The sequence below is a fragment of the Hippopotamus amphibius genome, chromosome 13, assembly GCF_030028045.1.
Source record: "Hippopotamus amphibius kiboko isolate mHipAmp2 chromosome 13, mHipAmp2.hap2, whole genome shotgun sequence".
NCBI lineage: Eukaryota > Metazoa > Chordata > Mammalia > Artiodactyla > Hippopotamidae > Hippopotamus > Hippopotamus amphibius.
The window spans coordinates 40,398,808-40,407,579 of NC_080198.1; positions in this window are offsets into that span (position 1 = coordinate 40,398,808).

The following is an 8,772-nucleotide window of genomic DNA, read 5'->3' on the forward strand; positions in this document are numbered from 1 at the left end:
AAGAAACATAAATGTCAGTCTGCTCAATTATAAATAGTAAGGGCAAGATGGACATTTTCGGGCTTATGATACTAAGTGTTTAGTCTGTACTGGTCTTTGCTGGAAGAACTACTAAAGCGTGCTCCGTAGCAGGAGGAGCAGGGTGGGGCAGGGAAAGCGATATGGGAATCAGGACCGTATTTGGCAGACGCTCACCTACAGGATGTTGAACAAGGAGGGGTTTGTTGTTCTTGTGTTACGTCTAAGGTGTACAGTGACTCCTTGAGACCACCAAGGACCTGAGTCCCTTCTGTGTCCCCAGCTACTGTCCTTAGCTCCCCTGAGAGCCTCTCTCCCCACCCCCCAGGTGCAAGCTCCAGGCAGGAGGGGGAAGGGCAAAGGGCAAACCAGCTGAAGACGCCATGGCTTCAAGCCCAGTCCCCCACGCTTGCCTTCACATCTGATCAGCCATCACTGTGTCGAATCCAACCCTAACTGCAGACATGTGGGGAGTAAGGGTATTTTAAGCTGGGCACGTTGCCATAATGATTGAAATTGAGGTCTCATGAGAAAGGAAGAAGGGTAGAAAAAGTACTGGGAAGGCAGCCAGCAGTGCCGGCCACAGGATGCAGGAGGAAGTGGCGAGCAAAGAAACTGGTAAACATTGCAGAAATCAATAACTGGCTAACAAGAAATAAAGACTGACAAAGAGGAGACACACATTAGGAATATTAGGAATGAAATAAGGCTGTCACTGTAGATCCCATGGACATCAAAAGGACAATAAAGGGTTACTGTAAATACCAGCATAAATTTGATAATTTCATGAAATGGACTAATTCCTAGAAAAGCACAAACTGCCACAACTTACCCAAAATGAAAAAGATAATCTGCGCAGCTCTGTAGCTGTTAAGGATATTGAATTCATAAATTTAAAACCCCTGAAGAAAATCTCCAAGCCAGGGTGATTTTACTGCAGAATTGATATACATACACAGATTTAATGCAATTTGTATCAAAATCTCAATAAGATCTTTATCTATAGGCAAGATGATTCTAAAATGTATCAGGAAAATTACAAGAATTTGAACAGCTTAAACAATTTTTAACTAGAAGAATAAAGCAGGAGGAATCAGTCTACCCATTTCAAGACTTACTATACAGCTACAGTAATCAAGATGGTGGTATTGGTGGGAAAACAGGCACATAAACCAGTGGCAGAATACGGAGAACTCAGAAGTAGCCCCGCATAGATGTGGCTAACTAATTTTTGGCAGAGGTGCAAAAAGAGCTCAATGGGGGAAAGATAGTCTTCAGCAAATGGTGCTGGAGTGATTGGATATCCATCCATAGGCCCAAAAAAGGAACCCTGACCTAAACTTCAGACTTTATACAAAAATTAAAGTGGATTATAGGAGAAAACCTTCAGGACCTAGAGCTTGGTGAAGAGAGTTCTTAGACATGAGAAGGCACAATTCATAAGGGAAAAAATGGGCAAACTTGATTTAACCAAAATGAAAAGCTTTTGCTCCAACAAAGACCCTGTTAAGAGGATGAAGAGAAAAGCTGACTGAGAAAATATTTGTAAACCCCATGTCTGATAAAGGACTCCTATCTAGAATAATAAAGAACTCTCAATTGGAGGGACAGGTGGGGGGCTCGCAGGCCCCAGAAGCACCTTGGTTGTAGGGCTGAGGATGTGGGCCAAGTGGCAGTGCCCAGTTCTGTGGATGGAACCCTGGTGTGCCCACTGCTACCCGGCTCACCAGCAGGCTCTCCTCTGAGACAGCCCTGACTGACCTCCCAGCACTCCAAGCCCCTCCTCCTGCTTGAAATCCTCGAGGACATCTGGCCTCCAGGTCATTTCAGGAGAGGTGTCAGGCTTGACATGTTCTGCAACAGCATGAATGCCCTTCGCCAAGCAGAGGACAGGAGCACAGGGTCTGCTGGCCCAGAGACTCACGCTTGGTGCCTCTGGGTAAGAGGGGAGGCAGCATGAAGGCTGGGGGAAATCATACCTGGGATTGCAGGGACAGGACCCTAGAGGCCAGGCAGACATCTGGGCTGGTACAGGGCCTGTACCACGGTGAGGAATGGCAGACAGAGGGTCAGAGGTGGGCTGCAGGTCAAGTGTGTGAAAGTCGCCAGTTTGAGGCCAGTTGAGTCTCCTGGACTCTCTGCCTATGCATCTTCGAGCCCCAGGCATCGTCCAGGCCAAGTCCCCTGTTGGGGTTCCATGCTGCTGCTCCCCACCTCTGGCCACCTTCAGGTGACCTCTCCATGGGGCTCTGAGCTGTATCTGGGGCCTGCCGCAGCACCCCTGCAGGATCTGGGGATTCAGGCATTAATTCATCCTGTTTCCTGAGTATCTACCTTGTGCTGGACACTGTTCCGGGGGCTAAGGATGCAGCTGTAAACCTGATGTTGCCCTGCTCTCCTGGAGCTGACCTTCCAGGTGGTCTCGGGATCTGTACTAGGAGCCACGCTCCTCTCCTCAGACTAAAAGACTTCGCTTCCCCAAACCATCTCACAGTGGGGTGTGGTAAGTGGTGGGGTTCTAGGGCCTCAAGGGCCCTGCAGTTCTATTCAGCCAGGAGACCTTTATGGATAAGAATCTCCGTGTAGCCTTTATTTCCCCCACTACTTTCACACGGCCGCTGGAGGGCAGCAGAAGACACCAACCCAGGGCCCCTGCAGGGGCGTGTGTGTCAGCACAGCCTGATTTTCCTGCTGCTGAAGTGGACCTTCTATAACGAACCTCACCCTTCCAGAGGAAGCACCCCTGTCCTCTCCCATGGGGCCTATGTCATTTAAGGGGCTGATATCAGAGGTGATCCCGAGAGTGGGGCTCAGTCAGCCTGAAACCCAGAATAGTGGCAGCCGTGTCCTGGGGAGCAGCAGCACCCTCCACTTCCACCCCATGCCAGCCTTCGCCAGGCTCCAGGCACCAGGCACTTCCAGGGTGTGTGGGCTCCAAGTGGAGTTTATTGAGTGCCCTCCCAAGCCTGGGGGTGGGAGCAGCAGCCCTGCCAGGCCACAGGCAGTCTCATCCCTCCCGAGGGAAGGTCTGCCCATGTGTGAGGCGTGTGTGGACTGAATACCCATGGATGTGGACCCGCTGTAGCCTGGCTGGGAAAGGGGCCCCACCTGGAGGGTCAGGTCCCCTTAACCCCTGGGCCAGGTCTGACACGGCATCCCCTGGGCCTGTCCTGAGCATCTGTTGCTCAGAACCAAGATACCTAGATGAAGGGGCCATCCAGGTGGTGTAGGGCACTCACGCACTGGATGGGCAGAAGTGGGCACTCATAGAGCAGAGTGGCTGTGCATGCTGGGTCCTAGGGTTGCTTCCCTCCCTGCCTCAGGCCTGGCCTCAGGGCCTCTGGCAGCCTTGGGCTGGGCAGGGGTGTCCAGCCTATTTCCCGGCCAGCCTGCCCTTTCTTTATGTATTTACTGGTTTTCTTTAAATGTTCCCATTACTCAGGCCTCCGGTCGGCACTGAGACAGAAATAAATCCCACAAGGCGGCCCAGCCAGAAGCCAGGAATCCAATTCCCCCTCAAAGGCCGGAAGAAGCTCCTGTACAGAGCATGCTCAGACCGCAGTGGCCCACACACTCCCCATGGCCACGAATATGTCCACGCTCCCCCCCCCGCGCACCCCCCCGCACATACATGCATGCACACACCTAAAGCCCCACGTGCACAGATGCCTCACACACAGGCCCCCCACACACTCAGTTGCCTAATGCACACACGCACGTTCACACATGCACTCAGCCCACTGACACAGGTTGGTCTCCTGTGCACACATGCATTCACATGTACCCCCCCCCCCAGCAGAATGGATTTCTGCACACACACACACACACTCACACACCCCGCCCCTATACACACACACACAAACTCACCCCACACACTCATGCACATACCGCATGACAGCCAGGCTTACGCTCAGCCATGACCCCACACTCTGGGCTCACAAACTAAGTCATCCTCAGGTGCTGGTGGGCGAGACAAGGGGTGAGGCTGTGGAGGGTGGGAGGACGAGGCAGCCCCTGCGCAGCGCTGGAGGAGAGTGGCCTCAGGGGAACGCAGGCCCAAGGCTGCCAGGGCTTCTGAATTTTTAAGAGAAACCGAAAAGCTGAATTTTTATGTGAAATATCCAGATTTTTAAATGTTGGCTCAAGATGTTGAAAATACAATGAGGGCCAAACCAAACATGTCTCCGGGCCAAATTCCACCCACAGGCGGCATTCTCAGACCACGGGTCCCCACAGACACACACACACAAATAGACATACACATATCCACAGACATACATACTAATAAATACAAATAGACACACTGGTACACACAATACAGTCACACACACAAATAGACACACCAAAAGACACATGCAAATGGACACACAGATACATATTACAAACATGAGCACATCTACAAGCACACAGACACAGGATACAAATAGAGCTATAAACTGACACACAATACAAATAGACACAGCAGACACATAGTAGCTAGGCACATATACAAACACACACGTAGACAAACACATATGCACAAATACAAATAAGCACATAGACACACAAATATACACACACGTAGAAATGCATACACATAACAACAGACACACAACACACTTCTCTGTCTCACTGGTGAGGGTGAGCTTGTTGGGGGTGGGTAGCCTGACAGTTTGGCCTCTGGGCAGGGCCAGGGTGCGGGTCACACCGAGGCTGTCCCCTGACTCATACGTGCTGCAGCAGGAAAAGGGTGCTGGGGGCAGAGGCCCCCAGGAGGGCTGCCTGGAGAGCGCAGCGTGGGGAGTGGAGAGGAGCAGGTGGAGGGCCTTGTGCGCCAGGGCCTGGGAGTCTGGAGCCACAGGTACTGAAGCTCTGAGAAGGGAGCTGGCAGTGGCCACAAGCCCAGCATCCCATGCCCAGTACCCCATCCTCCCAGCCTGGCCTCGTCGCCTCCTTCTCACCCTTGGGAAGCAAAGCCAACAGGAGCTCCATGGGCTGCCCGTCAGCAGAGTCCCCCACCAGAGCCGCTGGCCGTGTCCCCACCTGCAGTCTGAGAACTGGGACTGGAAACCGGCAGGTCTTCCAGTCAGGAAGCCCTTGGGAGAATCGAAATTCTCTCTACCCCCCTAAAACGGATGCTGCAGGTTGGGGGGGGCATAATTAATGCAGGCACACGAAGGGCCTCACGTCTCCTCCCTTCACGCACAAATGGAAGGCTGAGACCTGAAGGGATGCTTTTAGGCCTGGAGTCCAATGTTCTGCCTCCCAGACCCTGGCCCCTTTCCTGACCCCCAGCCTTCGGATGGGGAGGAGCTGCGCAGAATCCACACCCACCCTCTCGGCCCCCACTGCCTGCATGCCCGGGATGCTGAAGAAGGAGGGAGCCTGTTGCTTGGGATGTCCTGGGCTTCGGTGCTGAGGGCCCCAAGTCTGCCCAAGGGAAATATACTGTGCTTGTCCAGGCACCAAAACCCAGCCTGGCAGCCCACCAGGGAGCAGGTTGGGGTACTGAGACCACACAGGCCAAAAGACCTAGACAGGAGCCCAACCTCAGAAGTGAAGCTGAGGCTCAAACGAGAGGGAAGACAGCTTGCCCCGAATCACACAGCAAACCCAGGGAGCCAGCCAGGGCCCAGACCCCTGCCTGGCTCGAGAGCCCCCTTCTCCGCCCAGGAGGAGGCTCCTCTGCCCCAGGCGAGGCTTGTTTCAGTTGGCCATGGGAGCCTCAGGCGGGGATCCTGCTAGAGTTGGCTGAGGAGACAAGAGGGACACAGCCATGTGCCCCAGGTGCGCAATGAGAGCCACTCCCCAGCACCTCTCACTGGGTGCCCGCAGCCAGACCTCACTTCTAAAAATGAAGGCAGAGCCAGGGTCCTATTAGCACCCCTGAGGGAGGGTCCATCTCCCCTCAAGTGCCCTCGGAGCCGTGCTCTGTCCCCTCAGACCCCCTCAGGAGGTCCAAGCCCTCAGACGCCCTTGGTGTAGGGCTGTGTCCCTCCGTGTTTCCCTCCCCAACCATGGACGGTGCATGTCCCCTCACGTGCCCTCAGGGGAGGGTTGTGTCCCCTCAGGCCACACAGGGCAGGTCTTGTCCCCGCACGTGCCCTCGGGGCAGAGCTGTGTCCCCTCAGGCCCCCTCAGGAGACCCACATCCCCTCACACGCCCTCAGAACAGTCTGTCCCCTCAGCCCCCCATGGAAGGTCTGTGTCTCCTCACTCACCCTCAGAGCAGGGCTGTGTCCCCTCAGAGCCCCTCAACAGGTCCGTGTCCCCTTATGTGCCCTCAGAGCATGGCCAAGACCCCTTTGTCCCCCAGGGAAGGTCCATGTTCCCTCACACACCACTTGAGCAAGGCTGTCTCATCAGACCCCTGGGCCGGGTCATGTCCTTTTCATCTTCCAGGGAACTCAGGTCTCTTTCTCCTCATTCTGTTCTCTGTCTTACCGCCGCCTCAGGTTGAGTGCTCATGGGAGTGGACTGTCAAAGCCTGCTCACTCTGGGCTGACATACGGGCCCCACTTAGTCTTTTCTTCTCACAGGTTTCCACGTTGAGGCCTTTCTTCAGTGCCCCTGGACCCTATAGATCCTGCTCTGAGCTGAAGCCTCCCCTTGAAGCCTGGCCTATGTTCCAGGAGCCCCCCAGGCGGGTACATTCCTTCCACAGGTCTTCAGAGGTCCCTCTCTCAGCCTGGTCTGACAGGAGACAGGCCAGAGAAGGCAGGGCCTGTCCACATGCCCAAGACAGGTGGGAGCTGGAACCCATCTTACGGGCCTGACTTGGAGTCCAGAGCAGCCCATGAGATGCCCAGACACCATGGCCAAGGAGGCCAACAAGTCAGGGTCTTTTGGTGCCTTTCTCCCTGCCTGCCTGCCGCCCGGCTCGACTGGTGTTTACGTGTTCCCTGCGGCTTGGCTGGGCTGTGAGGCCTTGAAGGGAGAAATGACCACCTGGCTCTAGCCCCTGTTCAAGGCAAACAGGGTCCTGACTGCATGCCAGTCCCTCTGAGGGCTCCCACTTCCTCTGCCAACACCTGGATGGCCCAGGCGGGGCTCAGGGCCTCTCTGAGTGGGGAGGCCAGCCCTGGCCCAGGAGCTCCAGGTCTAAGGGAGGAGACCTTGTCCTGGACTAGGAGCTTAGACTGACGTAAGAGGTCCAGTCCTGTCCTGGGCATCCAGTGGAGGGGAAAAATGGTGCCCAGTCTAAAGGGGAAGGCCTGGCCTTGTCCTGGGTGCAAGAATCCTGAGGCAGGAGGGCCAGACCTCAGGTAGGAGGTATCCAAGTGGATATGCAGGAACCTGGCCCTGTTGGGGGAAACCAAACCTGAGGGGGGTACCCAACATATTCTGGGGGCATTTGGTCTAAAGAGAAAGCACAGCCCTGTCCTGGGGGGCTCATCTAAAGGGAAGCTGGTAACAAGTCTGAGGGCCGAGCATGCCCTTCTTCTGGGGGATGCCCGATCTGCGTGAGGGGCGAACACAGGCCTGTCCTGGGGGCGTCCGGTCTGAGGGGTGAGCACAGCCTTGTCAGGGCGTGGAAGAGGCTCCTGGTCTGTGGGAAGTGGCTAAACCCTGCTCCAGAGGACATCCAGTCTGAGAGGAGAGGCTCCACTCTGTCCTGGGGGGCACCCGGTCTGGAGGGAAGACACAGCTCTGTCCTAGAGGTGTCCAGTGTGAGTGTTTCGGGGTCAGTAGGCCTGCGGACTCTACTTCAGAAGCCTCCTGAGGAGGAGTCTGGGCTGGAAGGTGGGGCTCTGAGGCCCAGCCAGCTGGGGGCCTCAGTGACTCTGTCTGGGGGGTGGGTGGGATGAGTTGCCTTGAAGGTCCAGTAAGTGTGGAGGCCCCATGCCTAAGCTCTGGAGAGGAGCACCAGACTCCCCTGGGAGGGGGGATGTGGGGTCTGTCCTGCTTAGGTCTCCTTCCCCAGCCAGTGCCTCATCCAAGACCCTGCCTGACAATAGTCCTCCCACCCCTATCCCCATCCTCCCACGCGGCCACTGGCCCCCGCAAGCCTACCTCTCCCCTGACCCCTGTGTAACCTCCTCAGGCCTCTCCATTGGAGCATTTTGCTCAGACCTCGTTGCTCTCCCTCTGGAACCTCCAATGGCTCCCAGCATTCACGGGAACCTTCAATGCTCAGCCTGATGGCTCAGTGGCCTTCAGGTCCTGCCCTGTGCCTCTCTCACACCATTCCTCTCTCAGCTCCATGCCACATGGCACTCCATGGGTGTACCAGGCCTTTGGACCGTTGTTTACCCTGCCCACCATCTAGAGGGCAGGCAGGCTGGACCTGAGGCTGCTCAGAGTATGCCCACAGCGCCCACCACCTGAGTGAGTTTGTACTCCCGGCCTCATGACCTCTCTCCTAGCCCTCAACTTGGGGTGTGTGGTGGGGGGGGTGGTTCCTGGAGGGGGATGTTGGAGATAGGGAGCACTCCCCAGACGCTGAGTTCATGGAGAAGAACAAGAGTTCAAGCTGGAGATGAGACGAAGGAAGGGCCAGGCAGGGAGGCGCACCTCTTGTGCACAGGCCCAGAGGCAGGGCCACCTTCAAGTCTGAGCAAGAAGCTTGCTCTGGTCAGAACATGGGGTGAAGATGCAGTTGGGTAGTTCTCAGAGTGTCAGGCTGAGGAGGGCCTGTGCCATTCTAGAGTCCAAGACTGTGGTGGGCAGGGGCTGAGGGGACAAGTAATGTGGTGGGTGGGTGTCAAATGGGGAAGCTAGTGACCACTCTGGATCCTCCACAGTGAGCGGATGTGCCAAGACTGGCAGACACCC